The sequence below is a fragment of the Pipra filicauda genome, unplaced genomic scaffold (assembly GCF_003945595.2).
Source record: "Pipra filicauda isolate LSUMZ 115617 unplaced genomic scaffold, ASM394559v2 scaffold135_size2527700_pilon, whole genome shotgun sequence".
Lineage (NCBI taxonomy): Eukaryota > Metazoa > Chordata > Aves > Passeriformes > Pipridae > Pipra > Pipra filicauda.
The window spans coordinates 2,374,528-2,395,903 of record NW_024103829.1 but is presented as its reverse complement, the minus strand read 5'-3'; the positions used below and the strand labels follow the sequence as shown (position 1 = coordinate 2,395,903).

The 21,376-nt window shown below is 41.0% G+C and overlaps 1 long non-coding RNA gene across 1 annotated transcript in view; it reads left to right on the top strand.

Moving 5' to 3' along the window:
• LOC113998262 overlaps nucleotides 1-21,376 on the top strand; it is an 80,918-nt gene that overhangs the window by 35,639 nt on the left and 23,903 nt on the right. Inside the window, exons 7-9 of the long non-coding RNA XR_005562419.1 lie at nucleotides 10,263-10,376; nucleotides 17,791-17,870; nucleotides 18,313-19,720. This is a non-coding gene — a long non-coding RNA (uncharacterized LOC113998262). The remainder of the gene's footprint in view (nucleotides 1-10,262; nucleotides 10,377-17,790; nucleotides 17,871-18,312; nucleotides 19,721-21,376) is intronic.

Sequence of the window (21,376 nt, the reverse complement as noted above, 5' to 3'; positions counted from 1 at the left end):
TTTAGAGAGAATGTCCTTTTGAGGGTTAAGGTGCAAGCTGTTCCTTCATCTCTAGCAGTGGGCTTTGCCTCCCACCCACTAAGAGAAGAAAGTGCCCTGCGACACTGTGCGGACCTTTGGTGAAGTTACCTTTTTTAGTTGCTCTTCAGGAAGCCTTTTCTTGTTTCAGCTTGTGAGACTCTCAGGTAGTCTTGTCAGAGCTGTTATTTCCAATCTCATTGTCCACTTGTTGTATGGTACCTGAGTCCAGGACTCTCCTGTACAGTGGGGAACACATGTCCCCCATCACAGACATCTTACAGTTTAGCAGAGAGTGGAAAGGGAGACAAAAAGCCCTGTAATCACAAAGGCTTGTGCTGTGTGATAACCTTGAATCTATGGTTTATTTTTCTTCTCTCAGACACATATTTGTAGCTAAACCCATCCTTTCAAGCTTTCTCTCACGAGACTGATCATGTCTTGGCATTCCAAGAGAAGGGGGTCAGTGATGTTCAGAGGAGCAGCTGAAGTAGCAGCATTATACAAAGCATAAACACTTTCAGAGTCAGTAAATGAAAGCGATGTACTTTGCTCCAATACTCATCAAACAGAAAGAAGAATCTGTCTCGGCATGCTGTAGGATGATCATTAATTTTTAATAGTGTTAATGTTTATTAGTGACAGATGATTGACTTTAAGTGCCTTATGAATAAAAAATAAATTATGTGGATTTTGGGCATCTGCCTTAGATTTGTATGCAAAGCCAGTGGGACTAACCTTCACAGTTTCAGAGAAGTGTAGCTTTGATTCCTCAATGTATGCCATAACACAGGCTGTAAGACTTCTTGGGTTTTAGCTCTGATAAACCTGGAAGGCCTTTCTGTTCCCTTTCTTAGGGCACACTGACTGCTTGGGGGCTTCAGGGTGAGAGGGGAGCTCACTGCAGCTCTTTTGGCTAAAGCAGAACTGCTGGAAGGTGCATTATTCACTCTGAGACTCTGCTGGATTTCATAACACTTAAACACCTGTGTCCATCAAACAGAACACACAGGATCGCAGCTAGAGCTGCTCTTGACTTTGTAATTTCATTGACTGACAGTTTAATATCTATTTATTTTCACATCTGACTCCAGTAGAGACAGGCTGGCATCCTGAATGTCAGGATATTATGCTGACAACTGTGTTTTTTCATTACTATAGAAAAAAAAAAGGATTCTTCATAAGTAAAGAGGTTCTTTTCAAGCACAGCAACTGTAATAAAGACCAAATTATACTTCATATAAATTTGGTAGTAACCAGTGGTAGGTTGTGTGTACATATTTATATAGAACAAGGGCACACAGTTTTCAACTTTCTAGTAATCTGTCTCTTTTATCCTGTGAAATGCCATGTAATCATATTGTTTAAATAGCTGGAACAACTGCCTTTAGACGAACTCTCATAAGCAGCACAATCATTGCTTAAATTAAATGTTTAAAATGGCCCTCTTATTTTGATTCAATTTTGTTTGCTTTCTAAACAGAAACAAGTGGCTTATCCCATCTAAATTCTACAATATTTGAAACTACTTAAGGGAACATTTCGAGAAGAGAAAAGAGAAATACATGTGTTTTGATGAGGCTGTGCTGATGTTTAGAGAAAAGAGGGTAAAACTGCTTCCATGTTGGGCACTGGCCAAATGGCTGATGACTCTGAATAATGTTCTCCAGATGTTAGGCAGTTAAACCAGACCAAAATGCTGTTTCTAACTTACTGTCATTCAGTGTTTACTATATAAACAGAAAATTTGTATTTAATTCCACTTTAGTTCAATGGATTGTGATTAATATTGTAATTACCCCAATTCAGAGAACTTTTTAGACCAGACTCTTCTGGGTTTTCTCAGAGCCTAGCACCATACATCAGCCCTAATTACATGTTGTATCTGACTGGGATCTGCCCTGTAATCACATGCCCTAGTGTTCCCTGAACTATGGGGTGTTGTGTCAGCAAGGAGGAGACACAACTGCACTCTGTAAAACATTTCAAGATGCTGAAATTAAATTGCATCTTATCTGGGGAAAATAAAGAATTGCTCTCAAATTCACCGCTTTTAATTTGTCATCAGGTGACATGAAATCATCTGAGCTTGTCTGATTTCTAAGCAATCACAATGTTAATTACTTTCATTAATGCAACACCTTGCTTATGATTTTTGATTTTTTTTGTTATGCCTAGGTGCCTTATCTCTCTGTCAGGGTTGGAGCGTCACAGTGTTGCACACATGTGGCCAGGGGACGTGGCACTCTACTGACAGGAATAGGGTAGCCCAGTCCAGTTTTAGGTGGGCAGATACTCCCACAGTAATGCCTCTTACTGCACCACGTCTGGCTCCCCTTGCCCAGCCCTGGCTTGCTCCATGCACCATCATCAGCCTGTCTGGCTCCTCTTGAGTTCTGAAGTAGAGTTCTGTAGGCTGGGTTGTCTTAACAGGTGGAAATATTGGCTCCTCCTGTTCCTGGAGACGCATGTCAGTGCCCACAGAAGGTTGTTGCATTGCACTTTGGGAAATAATCGCACAAGTTGCACCCTCAAAGAGCCTGGGGTATCACATATCCCTTCAGGAACCTGATGGAGAGTGACAGCATGCCACGCTTTTCCCCAGTGTGCACCTGGGATTAGACACCTCCCTGCTGTTAGCCATTTAAAACCCCTCAAAAACCAGTCTTCTGCCAGATGTTGGGTGGTTTGCAGTTGCCACACTGTACAAATACAGATGCAGAGAGACCTACCTTGGTGGTAAAAGATAAAGAGAAACACAGTGTTTGTACCTTTTTGAGTATGTAACCATTGGGGTCAGATTTTGCATGATAAAAGCAAAACCAATTTCCGTGCAGCTAATCAAAGGGGCAGTATTTTAAGCCTAGGTAAGGGCTTGGTGCTCTGCTTCCATTTACAGGAGTGTCAAGAGTATAGCAAGGACAAATGGGAATCATGCATGATCATAATGTTCCTATTTATATACACATAAAATAGAACAGGGTTTTAAAAGCGAATACAATTTTCTATTATAATGATACCCTTAATAACATTATGGTTTCACTGCGAAGATATAAACAAATATAATAGAAAATGAGATAATGCCATAAAATGGATGCATTATTTTTGGAATTTGAAGGACACTTGCCAGAAAACATTTACCAACTAGTGCAATCCACAGCAAATGAAATACAAACTTACCTTCTGCTGTTGTCTGGATATAATGTATTTACTGTGCAGTTTTCTTATCAGCGTGGATTTCTAAGATAATTAGTTGTTCGTGTTGTCAAACGTATAATATCTGATCTAGAATTTACCAAAACTCACTAAACAAATGGTGAATAAGAAAAGAGATAATGCTTTTTTGAAATTCATTGGAAGATGCAAAACTGATAAATAATGTGTTTCCACAGTAGAGCTCTACAGGAGCTAGGTATGCTATGATTATCTCCAGCATTTTAGATGCTTAGATTTTGCATATACTTTGCTGGTAGCTCAATTGAAATTAACTATAATATCAAAGTAAAAATTAGGTTTGTCTCTCTTAAATTATAATATTAAAAATATTGTGCATGAGGTTAAAGCCCACTTGAACCAAAACACATCCTATGAGCATTTTATCTAGAACATTTTTTTAGAAAATATTACAGATTTTATTTATGAAATTAGTCTTATTCCTCTTATTATATAATTTGTCCCTTCTATCTTTGTTTCTTCATTTTTTGGCAAAATCATGGAATACTAAAAGTCTCATAAGAGTTTGATTTTCTTTGTATCTTCCACTTCAATTCTTTGCTGATTGTGTATGTATGAGTTTCTTTAAATCATTTAACAGTCTTTTGTCACATAAATGACCAGTCTCCTTTTTCTTGTATTATGAAATACCATAACTAGGAGTGCCAAAGCAGATTGCTGGATGGTGTTTATTACCATGCATTACTTTACCATGTCTTTACTTATCCACGGTCTTGGTGCATTTGGCAATCTGCTGATTTTCCCTTCTTTTGGAGCTGAAGGATGCCCAGGGAAAGGGACTCATCTCTCACTAGGAGCTGAGGTAGTTGGGCTATAACATAGTAGCCTGGGGCAGGAAGGCCCCTGGAGTGGAAAATGCTGCAGGATAAGAAAATGCAGAATTAAAAAAAATCAAGCATGGCTTGCGCCTTTGCTGTTGCTGGGTGACTTCTCCTGCTTTCTGCCCAGTTTAAGAGTGTCAGAACTTGAACTTCTCCCTCTTATGGAGGACAGAACTAAGAAAGAATAAGAAATATTTGTTTCTTGTTTTCTCAAGCATGGTTTGTGATGCCCAACACATTTGGAGGTGGGCTTAGAGTATCTGGCAAGGGAGGGAAGACCTGGAGGCTAGAGCTGTCTTGCCAGTATAGGGAAATTGGGGTGTGCCTCTGCAACGAGCTGGAAGGGGAGGAGTGCTGAGCTGCTGTGTCTGCTGGGGGCTGGGGAAGGGAGTGATGTGTCAGGGCAAAAGGCTGCACACCCATCCCCTGGGGCAGCAACTGGGGCTCCAGCACATCAACACACAGTGCTGCCCTAAGCAATCCCCTGCTCGTGCATGGTCATGTCTGAAACGGGCCCTGGGAAATGATTGCACTATAGGCAGAATCACCATGTCTACCTTTACTCGAGTTCCACTGCCTTTCGCCCCTTAACACAACACATTTTTTTTTTCTGGTGCTCCCAGTTGTCTTGATTTCACAGATTATTAAGGCAATATACCACATATACTCTGATTATTATAAAAACACAGTTAGGTATCTAGAATGTCACTCTAAATGCTTCCTTTGCTTGTGCGATGTAGGTTTAAATCTTGAGCATGTGATTTCAACTTGCCTTGAGTGTAATAAGGAAGTAATTACTCAGCTATTGAGAAAGGTCCTAATATCATTACAGATAGCCTGGATGTTCAGGCAATATCTGCCTATTATTTGAAATGGTTTCAAAATACTTGAAAAAAACCCAGAAAAACCCCCTCTCATTCAAGTCATATGGGAAGAATATGAGTTATCATAAAAAAAGTGTTATGAGATAATTCTAAATGTCAGTTTAGCATATTTTAGCCTATTGGATCTTTAAACAGAGTTGAATAACATCTTTCATGAAGTAAATGTCTTTTTGGTAAACTGAAAGAGACAATAATATTTAAAGGTCACTTAACATGGAGAGTTGGTTCTAGTTATTATTATTAAAGATCCAGCTGTATTACCTTTACACAACATTACCCTACAAATCCTTATTAAAACTGCAAAAGTAAACCACATCTTTCCTTCTTTTCCTCTGTCTCTCCTTTCTGCCATGATCCTGAGATCTTTGATTCTGTCTTCTCTTTATGTGTAACAATTTCTCTAGTGAATAGCACTGGATGATCCTCACTCTGCTTCTGCCACGCTGCATCCGAAAGAGTCATACATTATAGTTGCTGTCAATGCTGCCAACTAGGAAAAACCCTCTCATTTCTACATTACATTTCAGCCTCCCACGTATGACATGAGCTACCCTGCAAACAGTTGTTTAATAGTTTTCAGCTGCTTAGGAAATGGTAGTTGATTTCAATTTTTTTTTTTTTTTAAAGAAGTTGCAGTAGCATGTTGTATGACTGCTACTGTGTTTAATTGGAAGCAGGCAGGCTGTCTGTCTGCCCATCGCACTGCCCACCCAGCCGTGACCAATTGGTATTAATAGTCTGCACAATGCGATGATTCATTTACTCACAGGCACCCTCTACTCAGAGAACTTGCCTGGGAAGGACTCTCTCACAGGGTGCATGTCTCCCCAGGGCTGGGGGGATATATGTGGGGATGTGTTGCAGGCTGCCAGCACAGGGCTGGCAAGGTGAGGGCTCTGTGCCCCTGCACACCGTGGGGTGACAGCCATGGGGGCATGGCTGTGGGGCCTGAAGGAGGACTTGTCCCCACAGCCTTCTGCCAGTGCTCAAATTGTGCTCTGCTTCAGTAGGTTTCCCCTTGTCTTTTAGCCACCTAATCACAAGTGTGAATACGTGGAAAGGAATAGCAATTACAGAGCAGCTTTTTAAGCCTGCAGAACCCAGTGTGAGCTGTAAGGGAGGTCTGGTGCATGGGATGGAAGAGTTTGCTCTGCATTTGTGTCTGCATCTGGACACTGTGCTGGGCTGCACTCATAGCCCTTTCATTACTAAGCCAGCCTTGAAAAAAGAGGCAGTTAGTTGGTTTTGCTGAGGATCCCTGAGGGGAATTTGCTGCCGGGGCCTGGTGCTGCTGAGAAGGGTGTTAGCATGGATGAGGTGCCCGGCCAGGGAGTGAAACGGAGGTGGCGAGTGTAGAGAAACCATAGTTATTTGGGAACCCTTTCAGTCAAGGTGAACATAGAGCAGGGCTGTAGCAGGCTGTTACCCTGCTCCTGGGCACCTGGAGGATGAGCAGGGACAGTATGTGCCAGGCCCTGTTCCTGATGGGCAACTCAGGTGTAACCCTCCTATTTCACCATTTAGAGAGAATTTAGGTAAAGAGATGTGAACTGTGCTGTGTTGCTGCTAATGTGAACATGAGGATTTGGTGGGTAGTGATCCCCTACCCATGGACTCCAGGGAGAGGTGTTGGTCAAGGCAGAACAGCACTTTGCCTACAAACTGTGTTTGTCCAGAATCAGGACACATCCATGGACGTGACTTAATTACCTGATGGTGCCAGTCAGGAAAATCACCCACTTGGAAAAGGACCCTGCATAGACCTATTATGAATGCTTCCATACAGTGTTGTCCAGCAGCAGGTCATGGTTTTGGGGTAAGGAGGAGGGCTTGAGAGTTTCCAGGCATTGCCTCTGCTTCAGCAGGTGCCTTGGTTCCCCAAGATCTGCCTTCACATCTTGGAGCAGTCTGAAAGGTTTGGTCTCCTGGGCATAATAGCTTTTGAATATCAGAAGAGCACAGACAGACCGTGATCTGGGCCACACAAGGGGTTCAGTGTTTGGGTAGCTAATAACTGTGTTGTGCCCTATCTCCAGCCAGCTCTCTGCCTGAGTGCAGCTCAGCAGCTGGTTCTCCTGGCCTAAGCACATGCTGCTATTAAGGTAGTCAGGTTAGCAGCAGGTGAGCAGGTAACAACAGCACAGGTGGTTGGAGAGGGTGGAGGGCAGCTGTGTTGGGAAGTTGTTTGCTCTTGGCTGTTTTTTGCAACCCATGAGGCTTGAGGCTGCAGAGATCCAGAACTAACACTAGTGGGACACTGCAGAAATCTCCCCTTTCCATCGTCATGGGAAGCTCCAGAGTGCCAAGCCCAGTGATGCTATTCTAGTAAACCATGAAAACATACAGAAGCATTCAGCCTTCTGTTTTTAGTGTTGTGGGCTCCTTCATGAGCTCTATATCTATAGTTACCCTCTCGTCAAAAAATGAGCCTTCCTGTTCGTGTTTTCCAGGGCTGTTTCCAAAGCATCCTAACTTCCTTTCTTTCCTTGTTTCTTTTGTGGATGAACTTCCAAACCCACACAAGCACGTAGACTCAGAACTTTTATTTCCTTGCTTCTGATGTTCTTGGCTCCCTCTAAGTGAAAAATTTTAAAAGTGCCACTTTCCCAGCTTAGTGTTCTCTCCCCTCTTGTTCACTGAAGACCTCACTGGTCTAAATATAGGCTCACCTCCTCCAGGTACAGGAGAGCAGGACTGCACTGCAGCTGTGGAGATGAGGGAAGTGTTCCCTTTCCTTTTAGCAGCTATATTGGCTTCCATGATTGAAGCCTTATCTTCTGCAACACTGCTGCAGCCTGGTGCAGCCAGGGGAGGGTGTCTTCAGCAGTGCCCTTGCCCAGCCTTAATGCCCTTGCTCAGGGCTTGCAGAAGGTGTAGGTTTGGACCTGGTCATAAAGGATGGATGGGGTGGGAAGGCAGTGCTGAGGGCTGGGACACCTCCACCTGCTGGGGTGGAAGGCTGACTACTGCACAGCTCCTGCAGGAGGAGGTTTGTGGTGGGGAAGGAAGTGGGGACAGCATCTCTGGGGCCGTGGAGGGCTCCTATTCCTGAGGAAACACAGAAAGCTGAAAGATGCTCCATCTGTCCTTTACCCCTCTGATAAATATTCTGCCCTATGCCCTCTAGATGTTAGAAAGAAAACATGATTAAAAAGGTGAAATGCTTTTATTTGTGAAATATTAACTTTATGTAATATATATTCAAAAGCAGATACTCATTTAAAGGTTATATTTAATATAGCTCTGCCCCAGTTTTTCTTTTTTATTATTTTCTTATACATCTTTTCACTTTCTAAGGCAATGCTCCAGTGACTACTGCAATATAATAGCTGCTTTCTCTCTCAGTACACAATTTGACAGCATTTATTCTTTCCTTCAGTGAACATAATTACTTCACATATGGAACCTGTGATAGCCTACAGGCATCTGAGAGAAACCAGAATCATACAATCTGTCCCCTTTGTGAGCTTAATTTACATTCACAAGTGTCATTTTAATAGTGCTGGCAACATGTAGGATAAAAATTACAGGTCAGCTGCAGCATGTCACAGGGAACTGTGCTTAAGTCAATAACATGGTATTATTACATTCTGGATAATTTTACAAGGTAGATCTCACAGAAGGAATTTGACCCCTATTTCTTTAGTTTTCTGCCTTTTGGTTTCCTCCATAAGGTATTTCATTTAGAAATGGATGTTGCAAAACTGCAAATGTGTTGACAAAGAGGTTAGATTGTAGTAGGCATTTCCAAATCTGAAAGCAACACCTTTCCCTTGCTTCAACTTGTAACAGCATTTAGAATTACTGTGCTTTGGCATATTTAAAAATTTGCACTGTTAATTCTTGAAATTTGTTTTCCTGATCCATGTAATCAAAATACTGAGGGGCATGGCCTTATGCCTTCTGATTTCATACAGTTGACAGAAGTTTGAGCTTTCTGCAACTGATTATTTTTTAGCCAGCTAAAGAAGTCTCAGGCCAGGCACTTTACAGACATTTTGTACAAGAAAAATAGTGAGTGTCACCGGGACATGTTATATATAGAGCTATGTACAATTCATGATTTAATTTATATATTTATAAGATGATAATAATAATAGCTAATTTCTCATACTGGCATCTGTAATATAGATAATCTAAGAAACATCAGGTGATTGATTTTAGTAAAAATTTGGGTTGGGATAGAACACTCAGTTCAAATATAAAATCAGTCTCAATTACGATTAACTGATTATTTTCAGTTTTTGCGAAACCCATAATTTACTGCGGTTTAAGTTTTCAAAGTTTGCTTAGGGGAATACACAGGGCTTGTACAGTTTGCCCATAGTACTATGATATTATGTGCTCAGACAAGGCAAATACACCCCCAGGTGACCCCCTGGTACACACATACCCACACATACCCATTCTCTGAACCATGCATTCATTCCCTCCCCCTGAAATTTGTATCCCTCTCTTGCTGTAAGCACTTTTACACATTCAAGCAACACAAAGGGAAAAAAAAATCTTAAATCTAATGATTCATTTTCATATCACTGACAGTGTTGGAGTTTGAGTGGGTTTTTTTAATTAAAAAAAAAAAGGCTTTTTTTTCCTCTGAGGAGGCTAGATAGAACATACTTGAGTCTATAATAAAAAACTAGCAGCAAGGAATAGTGAAGCTAGGTATAGTGAAGATTCCCACTACCTGAAGACTTGTAACATGGCTGAGGATATATCAGAAATACATATAAAACTCCTCAAATAATTGAGGTTAAAGCCAGGAAAACTACAACTTGAGTACATTGCACATTTTTGAGAGTGGAGGTAATTAGGCACTGGAAAAGATTTCTGTTGAAACTTGTGGAATAACTACCAAAACTTAGTGGCTTTCTAAAGGATGTGTCCCACCCAACTGATGGTCTGATGCTGGAAGTCAGTTTTATTTCATTGTCCATATTTAACTCCACCCAGGCCTTAACATCCCCTGAAATCACACAGCCAACCTCTAAAGCCCTAGGTCAGCCTTTACTTGGGTCACTGAGAGATTTTTCCATGTCACTAATATGCATATCAGTATATATGCAAATATTAATATTTTATGTGCCTGATGACCTACTGACCAACTCTTTTACCAATAAAATACTTGAAACATGACAATTTTCATTCTTTGTGAGGATCTTGTATGAGATACCATTCAGTTGCAGAAAGAGATATGTTGGAGTGTCCTGTCTGCCTCTCCTCAGCTTCTATCTTCTCCCTCAGCTGACATTAAGTTTATTACTTGCTTGATTAATGGTTGCCATATCTGGTTTTTCTATTTTAGAGAAGAAAAAATAAAAGAAGAAAAAAAAGGTTGTACAGGGGAGACTTTACAGACAGGAGCAAGCTGGATACAAGGCCCTGTCTATGAGTGGGGATTAGTTCTGCTTCTTGAAAGGTAAGGGACATGATGAAGTTTTTGGCATGACATCCTCTTTTCACCGTCGAACACAATTATGCTAATAAGTTTTGTAAGAAGAGGCTGAACATTCAATGGATGAATTATATTATTGGGCCTAGGACTTGAGACTTTGAGCTCTCTCTTTTTGTCATCTTTTGATCTTGGGCTTTTTAGAGGTCCTTTCTCTGTTACCACCTGTTGAATAGATGTTTATTGGTGGGAGAACTTAAGAGCTGTTTGAAAAAAAGTTTTGTGTTTCATCAGCAGTGGTTTTGAACAAAAGTAAAGTCTTCGTGGGCTGTTTTCAGGGAAATTGCCAGGCAGCTGTGAGGTTGTGATGGCTTGTGGTCGCACCTGGTGGCCTGTGAACAAAATCAGTTGGTTTTGCTTTAGCAAAGTAAAATAAGGAATTACTATGGTGAGATTGCCCAAAATGGAGTTTTTCCTATGCTAGGGAGGAGTTTTGTACTTGGCTGGGATGATGGTACTTGGCTATGTTTGGCTGCTGGCACCTGGGGCTACCTTTGTGTGCTGCAGGCAGCACACTGTGCCCCAGTTCAGCCCCTCTACCCCTGTGTGTAGCATTATGATGGATGTAGGAGCCTGGAATAGTGCAGGCAGTCTTTCATACTGTATTTTCCGAGTGATGGATAAAGAAACAAATCTACAGATTGCTTGTGTGCTGTTTTAATTTATCACTTGGAGAATGAAGCTGAACAGAGTCTGTGGTTAATATAAATTTTAAAAAGATAATGAGATGTTTTTTCTCTCAAGCTGGCATACAATCTTATTTCCCTTACTTCTCCTCCACCAAAAAAACCCCCCACCAAGCTCTTGTCTCCTATTTGTTCATAAATACAATATCAAACACTGCCTCTGTGCCTCTGATGTACACTTGAATCCGTGTGCCACTGTGTTGATTCATCTGGTGGATAACCTGCATGTGAGTGGTTTGGCGCAGTGTGGTACAGGAGAGGAATCTGATCGTGAGAAAGGCAGAGGCACTGGCATAATTATGAAGGATTTCTTTCCCTCATATTGCTTCTTGTTATTCAGTCTTCTCTCCATGTTTCCCCTGGTTATTTCTCTTCCTGAAATGAAAATAACCTGGCAAGAAAACAATGTTTCCACTCCCATCATTTTTGGGCAAGGAGCACCACTCATGTTTTTCTTAACGTGCTAACTGACGGATAATTATTCACCAATATTTTTTGTTGAAGCAAGCAGGCTTGTTAACTGTGGTGACATTTTTAGCGATGCTATGATATCCCTGTGTTGTTGTTGCTTGATTTATCAGTGTCTAAAGGATTATTTTGTTGAAAAACTTACCATGGATCTTGTGTTTGAGGCTGACTTTATATGCGTATGAGTTCATGTGTGTGAATTTGTATGAAAATAAGGGACAGAACTGTTAAGATGCTTCTTCTGTTTTGGGCTTTTGGCTCTGTGTTATAAAATACAAACTGGAGCCTTGAATTCCCATGCTTTAAAAGGGCGTACTTAAAAAGAGAAATATCGTAATTGAGAGCAGCTCAGCCGCAGCCATCCTATGGTTTTCATCTATTTACTCCCCCTCTTCTCCAGAATCCTGACTCACCTTCCCTCATTCCTATACTTCTACAGGACTGTTACTTACAACCTCAGCCTCCCCACCTACCCTCTGGCTACAGACACGGGCCATCCTTGCCCTCCCCAGCTTGTTCACCACCAGCTGCTAACCCGGCACCTGTGCCTGGGCAGGCACACTTTGATCCGATGCTGGACCTCTGGCTTTTGCACGTGACTGTCATGGGTCTTTGAAGGGTTAAAGCCAGTGTGCCAGTGTGTTTGGAGGAATGGGATGGTAGTTGTGTTGAAGAGCCTGTGGGGTCACTTAGGCTATGAAGAGGACATGTAAGGATCACATTCCCTTCAAGAGACATAACACTTGGTGAGAAATGCCTTTGAGAAAAGCGTGGTTGAAATGTTAGGGATAAGAAGCCCAGGAACACTGCCCTGTTCCAAACATTCCTTGCACAACAGGAATGCAAGGAGTGTCTGCAGGCACCGCTTGGTGCAATTCTGGCACCCAGAGACTGAAGCAGTGGGTTGGATAATGTGAATGTGACCACCATCCTTTTTATACTCAGTGAAAGCAAATGTGCTTAGATTTCCTGGAAAAAGGTGCTATTGAAAATTCTGTGTAAATATATGCAAGACAAAGGAGATAAAGTTTTTTCTTAATTAGGATAAATAAAAAGAAAATCAATCTGTAAATTGAATGCCAGACACACAGCCCCTTTACTATAGCAGGAGCAGATTTGCTTGTGGGGTGATGTGTCCTGTTCCTTTTCTTTCCTCCAGCACCCAGATTACCTTGCCTGGGTTAAACATTTGCACTCCAGGCTGTATGATCAGCTTGGGCTGTGCAGCATTGCTGGTCCAGTCAGTGCGATATTTCCTCCCTGCCCCCTGTCCCCCAGTTTTAATGTGACAAAGGCATGTAATTCTAGCAGTCTTACAGCGGCTCAGCTCACCCATCATCTCCAATTCCTCCAAAAGCTCTGTGGGAAATTCAGGTGCTTTCCAGCTCTCTGAATCAGTTCCACAGGGTTTGTTGCGTTAAACCCAGACTACAAGGTTAAAGTTACATAGATAGAAGGGACAAAGTGCCTTATTCCGGGTAGGCTCTCAAAATCAGATCAGCTGTCAAAAAACTGTTTTGTCCTGAGGAGAAAGGTGGTGGAAAGGGAAGGCAGAACACATTTTAGGGCCACTCGGGAGCCCTTTATGTGGGTTGTGGCCATTTAGTCTTCAATAAAACATGAATGCTTACCATAGCAACCATGTCAGCCCCCTTCGAGATAGCCATTGCTTTAATAAAGATGGACATTCACTGAAGGAAGTCTAACAAACACATGTAGACCTTTTAGAGTGCTGTACAAGAAAACAATCTCACTTGAGAAGCAGATGTGTTTTCCCAGGAAGTGTGTAAGACTTAATGCAATATGCTGCTAGCTTTCCCTACCTCTGCCACGTGTTTGCTCCTGGGAATTGCTGTTATTTGGGTGTTGCAGGCAGGGGACCACAGCAGCGATGGGGTGGGTATTCCACATGGCTCTACTACCTGTGCTGCTGAGGGAGCTCGCTGCCCAGGATATTTTGGATCCTTTCCCATTAAAGATTCTCCCAAACTCCCAATATTCACACCAAGTCACTGTTTTCCTGAGATCTTGTGCCTGGTAGGTACTTTCCTGAAATGCACCCTTTTGCTTTAATCCCTGCTTAATCTTACAGAAAGATGCAAAAAATTTTGAAACATCTCTTTGCCTTGGGAAGTCTCGGGAGTGTTCAACAAACTCTTCTGTGGCTTTTTATTCATGTGCCCCAAAAGCATGCTGTGGTCCCTTCCAGTAAGCAGGTTTGGATATGAAATGCTACTGGATCAGCCTCCTGGAAAGAGGATGCTTTGATTTGTAAAATGGGAAAGAAAATGTTTATCCAGGAAGTATTAGATTAGTCACAGATTAATTACAATTGTCAAGTATTATTCATCTGTAATAAGAGTGAATTCTTCACTCAAGATTCATAGCAAAATAACATTATTTTTCAAATAGAAGTAATTTAAATTGAAGTAAGACCTTCTAATATCACCATCTGTACAAGTAAATTACTTTCAGAGTAATTAAATATGCATATCTGGGCTGTGTACTGTACTGATGAACCAAGTTTTATGGAAGCAATATGCCTGAAAATCCCTTAGGTATTAAAGATGAAGAATCCATGGCATTTTGCATTCATATAACCATGAATGAGAAAAAAAAAATTTCTGTTGCATAATTTTGAGGAATATATTTTTATTAACTTTTCCAGGTTGATTAATATTTTTGCCAAATAGCAAATACAATCATCATATTTATTAGTCTGACATTTCACTGGGACTTAAAGCTCTGTAAGAAATTTTAGCATTGTATGTGTCTGAATTTATGACTGTGACACAGTCACTCATCTTCTGCAGGTTCCCAGGAAGCGGAGCAGTGCGGTGAAACTGAAATCATTATGTTGACTGAATTCATTACCGCTGGACTCGCCCCTCCATGAAATAGCACTGCTCAGCCAATTGGGATTCATGGTCACAGCCCTTCATGGGATCATCAGGGTTTATAGTCCATAACAAATACAAATACAGACAGGAACAATAACAGTACAATACATCTGATCTATGGTCCTACCTTGTGAGACTGTCGCGAGTAGCAGAACAGTGACTGGCCACGTGTTTCTGTTGTGCGGATGAACGGGACAGTTGCGCAGGAAGGAGAAGCTACGCCTCAGAACACAGTGCTGTCAGCATAGTCTTTGGTGACTAAAAGCCATCTTTGTGCTTGCAGCACATTGTTCATGACTTACATAAAGCATTGGTGTGTGGGGTAGCTTTGGAGGTTTGCTGAAAGAATCTGACCGCTGCAGATTCTTTTTGGTTAAAGGAAATACCTGAAGCCAGTTCTGTGGAGCACTTCAGAAGAAGTCTGAAATTCCAGCAGGTGAGCCCTTTCAAAGCAGCAAATACAATGGCCTACTTGTTACCCAAATGCAAGAGCGAACTCATAGAGACACACAGGCAGCACAATCTTGGTTTGCAAGTCAGCCACTGCATGCTGCATAACATGACTGATCCTTAGATATGTCAATGTAATGTTGCTAATGAAACATGTAGAGGTTCCTTGTCATCAAGAGATTTAGTCTGCCTGCAGCACTTTCACAGTTATCTCCTCAGATTAACTGCAGAAGACTGGCAATACATGTAGGACAATAGATCAATTCTTTCTGCACCCCAAATGTAAAATAAGAAATGGTGGCCTGAAACACAGATAAAGAGGAAATGATAAGAGCTTCATTTCTCTCCTCTAAGCCCTGTGCTAAAATGTGTGAACCAGCATGTTGTGTCACCCCTTTGGGACCTGCTTATATGTATCTTAGATCATACTTTGTGATAGATGGGAAGTGGATGTTTATGTAGCCAAGAGGAAAACCATTAGAAATGTGTGACAATTGACAATCTGGGAGGTATTGAAGTTTGAATGACATAATTTCTGACCTAGTATGAGATAGTAGTTTGGTGACAGGTTCAGCTGCATCTAGTCTAATAATGCACATATATTATGCTGGAGGTAGCCTGCATGAGCTTTCTTTATTTTTCTTCTTTGAGTGTCTCATCACCTTTGTCTCTGTTCTGTTCCTGAACCTCAGTTCATGCCCAGCAAGCAGACCCTGGCATCTGCACATGCTCTGCTTCCAGCAGTTCATTTTCTGGACCTAACACTGGAAGACTTAACGCTTTTTTTTATCAGAGTTTATGTGAGGCTTGAACGAAAACAAAAGTGGGAATTTGGGTGTGGATGTGCTGAGTGAATCCCTGACAAACATGCTTTGGCAGGTAGCTGTGTGGGATTGCTCCTAAGAAGGCTGTGTATAAAAGACTTCTATAGTAGTCCTGAGGAGACCTGATTTTCAGGTCAAGGTTTGACCTGTAATAGGCAATATATACGTAATACTTATTGCTTTTGGGCAGCAAAGTACAGGTTGGAATTTAGGACAGCCCTATAGCAACAGCCCAGAGACATATGCAAAAGAAAATCTATGTCGTCAAAAAGCAAAAAGTGAAATGTGACTGTTCAGCTTCTGAACGTTTGCATGTTTGTGACCTCTTTGCCATGTGTAAGTCCGGGTTTATGCTAAAACAGACCAGCATTATTAGCATAATGTAGCGCAATTCCCAATGCTTTGAAAGTGAATCTTCCATGAGTTTGAAAATGCCAAGGTAGGATAAGGACATTAAAATCCTCCTTTATTCCTGTGTAACAGTGTCTTGTGCTCAGGATGTCTCCAATTCTCACAGAGGCTGGAGCATTATTTTCCATACCCTTTCCCCCCCATTTAGCTTCTGGTTACTTAGACAAAATCAAGGTAACTTTTTTACTTTTTTACTTGCTGTGCTTTTAAAGCTTTAAAAGCTTTTGCTGAAAAGGTACCTATTTTCTTATCACTTTTTTTTTCTCCTTACTCCGGAAAAGGGCTTAATTTGAAGTTCTTTTTTGGCAGCTGTATTTCATTGTGATACATTATGTCAGGGCACATCAGTCACATGAAGATTTTATGGAAAAAACATACCCTTTTTAGATGTCCCTCTCTGCAACCCCCTTCAAAACATGGTGGAGTTTTTTCAAGAAACTCAACTATCAACAGCATCGTAATTCTTGAAACATCGTGGGTGTAATGGCTTCATTTTACTCAATTATATAGATGTTACTTAAAGAAGGACTATAGAATTTAACATGGTGAATTTAGTAATTCTAAAAAAAAATTGACCACTTTCACCTTTTATTGATGTTTACTTTTTAGTCTTGAGCAAGGGCTTATCTTCTTTGTAACCAAGCTAATCCTATGCTGTTCCTTATTTTACCATTAAATGAGATACATTCTGAATTCAGATGAAAATGAGGTACCTTGATGAAAGTGGGCTTCAGGTGTCGCACACTAAGCATTGTACGATTCTCTTTGCTCTGATCCTCCAGCACACATAAGATTTCACCTCTTCACCTTTGAACAAGATTGCACTAACTTTGATCTTTTCTATTTTGTTCAACTCCAGGGAAGGAGCAGCTACTTGAAAAATGTTATCATTTAGACGTTCAGAGGTTCTTTAAAAAAAAAAAAAGGAGGGAAAAGAAAAAAACCTTGAAAGCATGAACTAAAAGCTGTAGATTTTTAACTTGAGTATCAGCTTTTGTAGCTGGTACGTTATGGTTTAACATCAAAAGCTATCACTATGTAGAACAAAACAAAATGTAGATTTTAAAAGCACACAGAATTATTAAATACAAATTTCATTTTAGGTAAGCATTTTTCTGCAGTAGTGATATGGCTATGCTTTCCCAGGTCAAACCATTAGCTTTGTGTTCTTGCTCCTTTGCTTATGGCCTAAGCCTATTACTTGAGCCTCTGTATTTTTGTTATATTAATTCATGATACTGACAGTTAATCTATTTTTATAACTGTTCTTATCTGAGCAAAATAACAAACTAGGTTCTCCATTCTCTTCAAGTCTGAGAGTATGTAACAATGGGAGCAAAGGTAAAAGTATGATATTTTCAATATCTTACATGGTTTAGCAATATTCTTATAATGATTATCACCATGTGCCAGTATGGTAGTTATTTGCAATTATTTGGGTATTATTTGGTTTTGGGTTTGGTGGGTTTTTTTGCTATTACAAGACAGGTTTTCACCCAAATACTTAAGAATTTTAAATCGCAGAGGACTGTTGGGGCTGTACCAGCCCCAGTGTGGCTCTAAATTCCTAGGAAGTGTAATCAAAATTCTTATCTTAATGATTTACATTTTTTTCCATCAGTTCCTTTTTCTTCTTGCCTAGTTTACTTGGGCTTGTGTTGTTTCATCTCTGTCTTCTCTGCTGAGACTGCAGTTGTTCGGGCATGCTCAGGGATGCTTGTGGTAAGCAGCTCTTCCTTTATTTTGAGGTTTGGTTTGCACAACAGTACAAATGGGGACAGTTTCCCCCTTCTCGGATGTGATGCTTATTGCATTCACTTCCATTAACAAGCTGTTGGAAGCAAGTTAATATCACATTAATTTACTCTTACATCTGATTTTTCCTGCCTGTTATAAGGGCTGCTTAGAAGAGATCATCTCCTAGATAGTATCTCATAAAAGGTCTGAAGTCCCCTCCCCCCAAAAGTGGAATTATAATTATTAATTCAAAAGAATTATTTATATCACAATGAAATATTAGCAACAAAGAAATAAACAAGATGTTGGCATACATCTTATTGACTTTTCATAACTGCTTTGGGCCTGATTTTTTGAGGTTAACCAGGTAACTTGTTTTGAGATGTTCTTGATTTTCTAGCCTTACCATCTCATACGTCTTCTGCAGGTGAGCCCCACTTACAAGCAACTTCTACAGTAGCCAGTCTCATGTCACCAACTGACAGCCAGCTACTCTAACATCTCTGTGGGAGGCTTGTGATAAAGCCATCTGGACTCTGGTAATACGGGACACTGGCAGCTGTAGCAGAAAACTTCAGGTTCTCTGATGACTGTGGGTTTAGTGCCAGTGTAAAATCAAAGTGGAAATGGCCTAAACCAGAAGTACTGAAAGAAAGATTAGTCACTGACATATGAGGGAGAAAATACGACACCCTGTGAGAGCTGATCCTTGTAGTGTTGCCCAGGCACCCAGTACTGCACCGTGTGGCCAAAAATTACCTGTGAGCAAGACAGAGGCTATTGCTTGCAGACTTCAGGGCCAAGAAAATCCTCTCATATCTCGGTGTCTGCTGGCTGTAGTTCCAGGCTCTGTCAGTGCTGTAGGAGCAAGCTGTCTGGTTTCCCTCTCCGGAAAGTTTGCAGCTGCTAGGAAGTACCCCCAGGAAGCACTGGCATTCCCAAGGCACTGAGCCCTGGTGACAAACTCATAGATTTGTGGGGGTTTGAGGTTGATGTCCCTATCTAGGTTTAATGGCATCATTCCACTCCACTTAACTGCTTCCATTTTACTAATTTTTCCAAATTTTCAGTCTGCAAATCAAAGATTCTCATTGCAGCACAACACAGAATTTTTTAAGTAATACATTATGATTTTTATTTTCCTGACTATATGCAAAACAGTATGGTTGTAGTATATAGGAACAATACCTATCTTAAAGGAACTGTTGTCTAGATATATTATCTTTTAGAGTAGTTGGTAGTTAAAAGCTGTCCTTATTGCACCGAGGAAGTAAAATCCACACTTGTTAGGCTCTTATTTCATCCTCTTTCCTAGAGCCTCACCTTTTTGGCCCTGCTAACTTCCATGTCCATAATGAACTCCATTTAGCTTCCCTGCAGCAGGACCTTGTCTTTGTAAATCACTGACCCAGCGGCATGAAGCTGCATAGGAGAGCAGGTTATATTTTTTCTAGATTTTCTCTACTTCCTTCAGCACTTGTAGCTTCTAAGAAACTGCAGAACAAACAAGTATAAAAGATCAGGAAGATGGCCTGAAAAACTAATGTTTAAAAGAGGTCTCATTGTACTCAGTTTTCCACCAGCTGCCAACTATAGACTGATGGCTGAAATCTTAGAAGGAGTTAATGAGATTAGGTCTTTAGTGACTGATTGCTTAATGCTGTCTTCTCATTCAGTGGTGTAATTTTTTTTTTCTTCTTTTCAGTAACTATAAATAAACTTCTCATGGAGATCAGCTGGGACCTCGTAGCAGAAATCTTATTTAAAACAACTGGAAATTACTTCACCTGGGCTTAAGCCACAGCGTAACAGATACCTTCTCCTCCAGCCCTGCTGTGAGTCAAAGGCATTTTCTGGGCTATTACTTTCCTGTGTCATTACTTTCCTGTGCTGAACGACCTTGAGCCTCTTCCTGTTGCCCCATCTTTGCTTGGCTCAGCGTGCGCATCCCTTGCTCTTTGTAAATACACCTGCGCTTTCGCCTTTGCTGTACTCTTTCTCCGCAGCTGAAGGTATTGGTCCTTTGTCAGGCATTGAACATGTTTTAGTTCATAGATGCCTATAGTAATTTTCCATGCTCTTGATAGTGAAGATTTTCTTTCACCTTATTAAAAAAATGTTGGTATTGTCAGATGCACAGTATTTGGCTACTAGTGTGTTTCTCAGGGCTAATTTCTTTCTGCTTGCAGAGCGAGGGCAAATTAGGTGAAAAGGTAGAGTAGTAGCATTTCATAATTGTTTTGCTGGGACATAAATTTTCAGGTTTGTGAAGCAGGGGAGAATCAGCCCACCGTGACTCATGGCACAGTTGGAAGAGCCCAGCTTGGGTTCTGTGTATCCAAACTGGGAAAGTTGAAGTGCTAATTGATGTTGTGACCTGCTTTAGGTCAGGTAAAGGTCATCAGACCCCTATAAATGCTTAATCCTTCCCACGGAAGCTTTGTGAGATTCCCCAAGATCCTACCAACACAAACTGTATGTTTGGTTACATGGAGAATCTCTGCAGGAAACAGAGAGCTTGCAGAGTGGTGGTAGAGAGGCATGGGGATGGCAGTGGTGTCAGAGGGGAAGTGAGGCTGGGATACCTTCTAGGGCACAGTCATGACCTTTTGCATGTAAATACTCCTGTGAAACAAAGCTGCTACTTTTTGCTACCAATCGTCTTCCCAGTCTTCGGCCTTCTCCTAAAAGGTTGCATCAACCTTTCCCAGTGCTGACCACTATGAAAGATTTGAGCACAAGCTGAAAGTAACAGGTTATAAGATGGACCAGATACAATACTGAGCACTGTGCAATTTCCAGCTGATGTGGTGAACCCAGTTCATACATTTGACAAGGTGGGCTAATACGTAACCTAAAAGCATGTCTTCCTTTATAGAGGCTATCTGTGTATACAAATGCATGTGAATGCTGAAGTGCTCTGCTGGGTCAAGGCCAGGATGTTCAGCAGTGTGCAGGCTTAGCCCTTCCAGATGTCTCCAAAGATAAAATGGAAAGAAAGTGACAGTCAGTCCCAGTTACATGGAACACAATCCAGCTTTTAAAAGGCTACTTTTGATAATTAGGTATTTTGTGTACTGTGGTAAGATGTGAATTACAAAGCCGCTAATAATAATGTAGATCAGTCAGGGTAGCCTTGAAATTAGACCCCTAGCAGTGAGGTTGCACTGTATAATGATAGTACAGTACCATTTGTTTCAACACATTTAGCACTTCAGAATGGGATTTTTTTGTTCAACACCAGATGTTCTAGTGACCTGAGTGCTGACTTTCAAAGAAGACACAATAGAATAGTGTGTCAAGGTCAACAGCACAAATTAATCTGTATTATCATGCTGTCATATTATACTGTATGTCCCATATGAGAAAGATCTATGGTTAGTACTTTCCTTACATGCAACTGTATGGGGTGTTTCAGTACACAGATTTTGAGTTTCCCAAGCCCTCAGAGCCACCTGAAAGAAATCTGAGTCTTGCTTTGATAGTTTAAA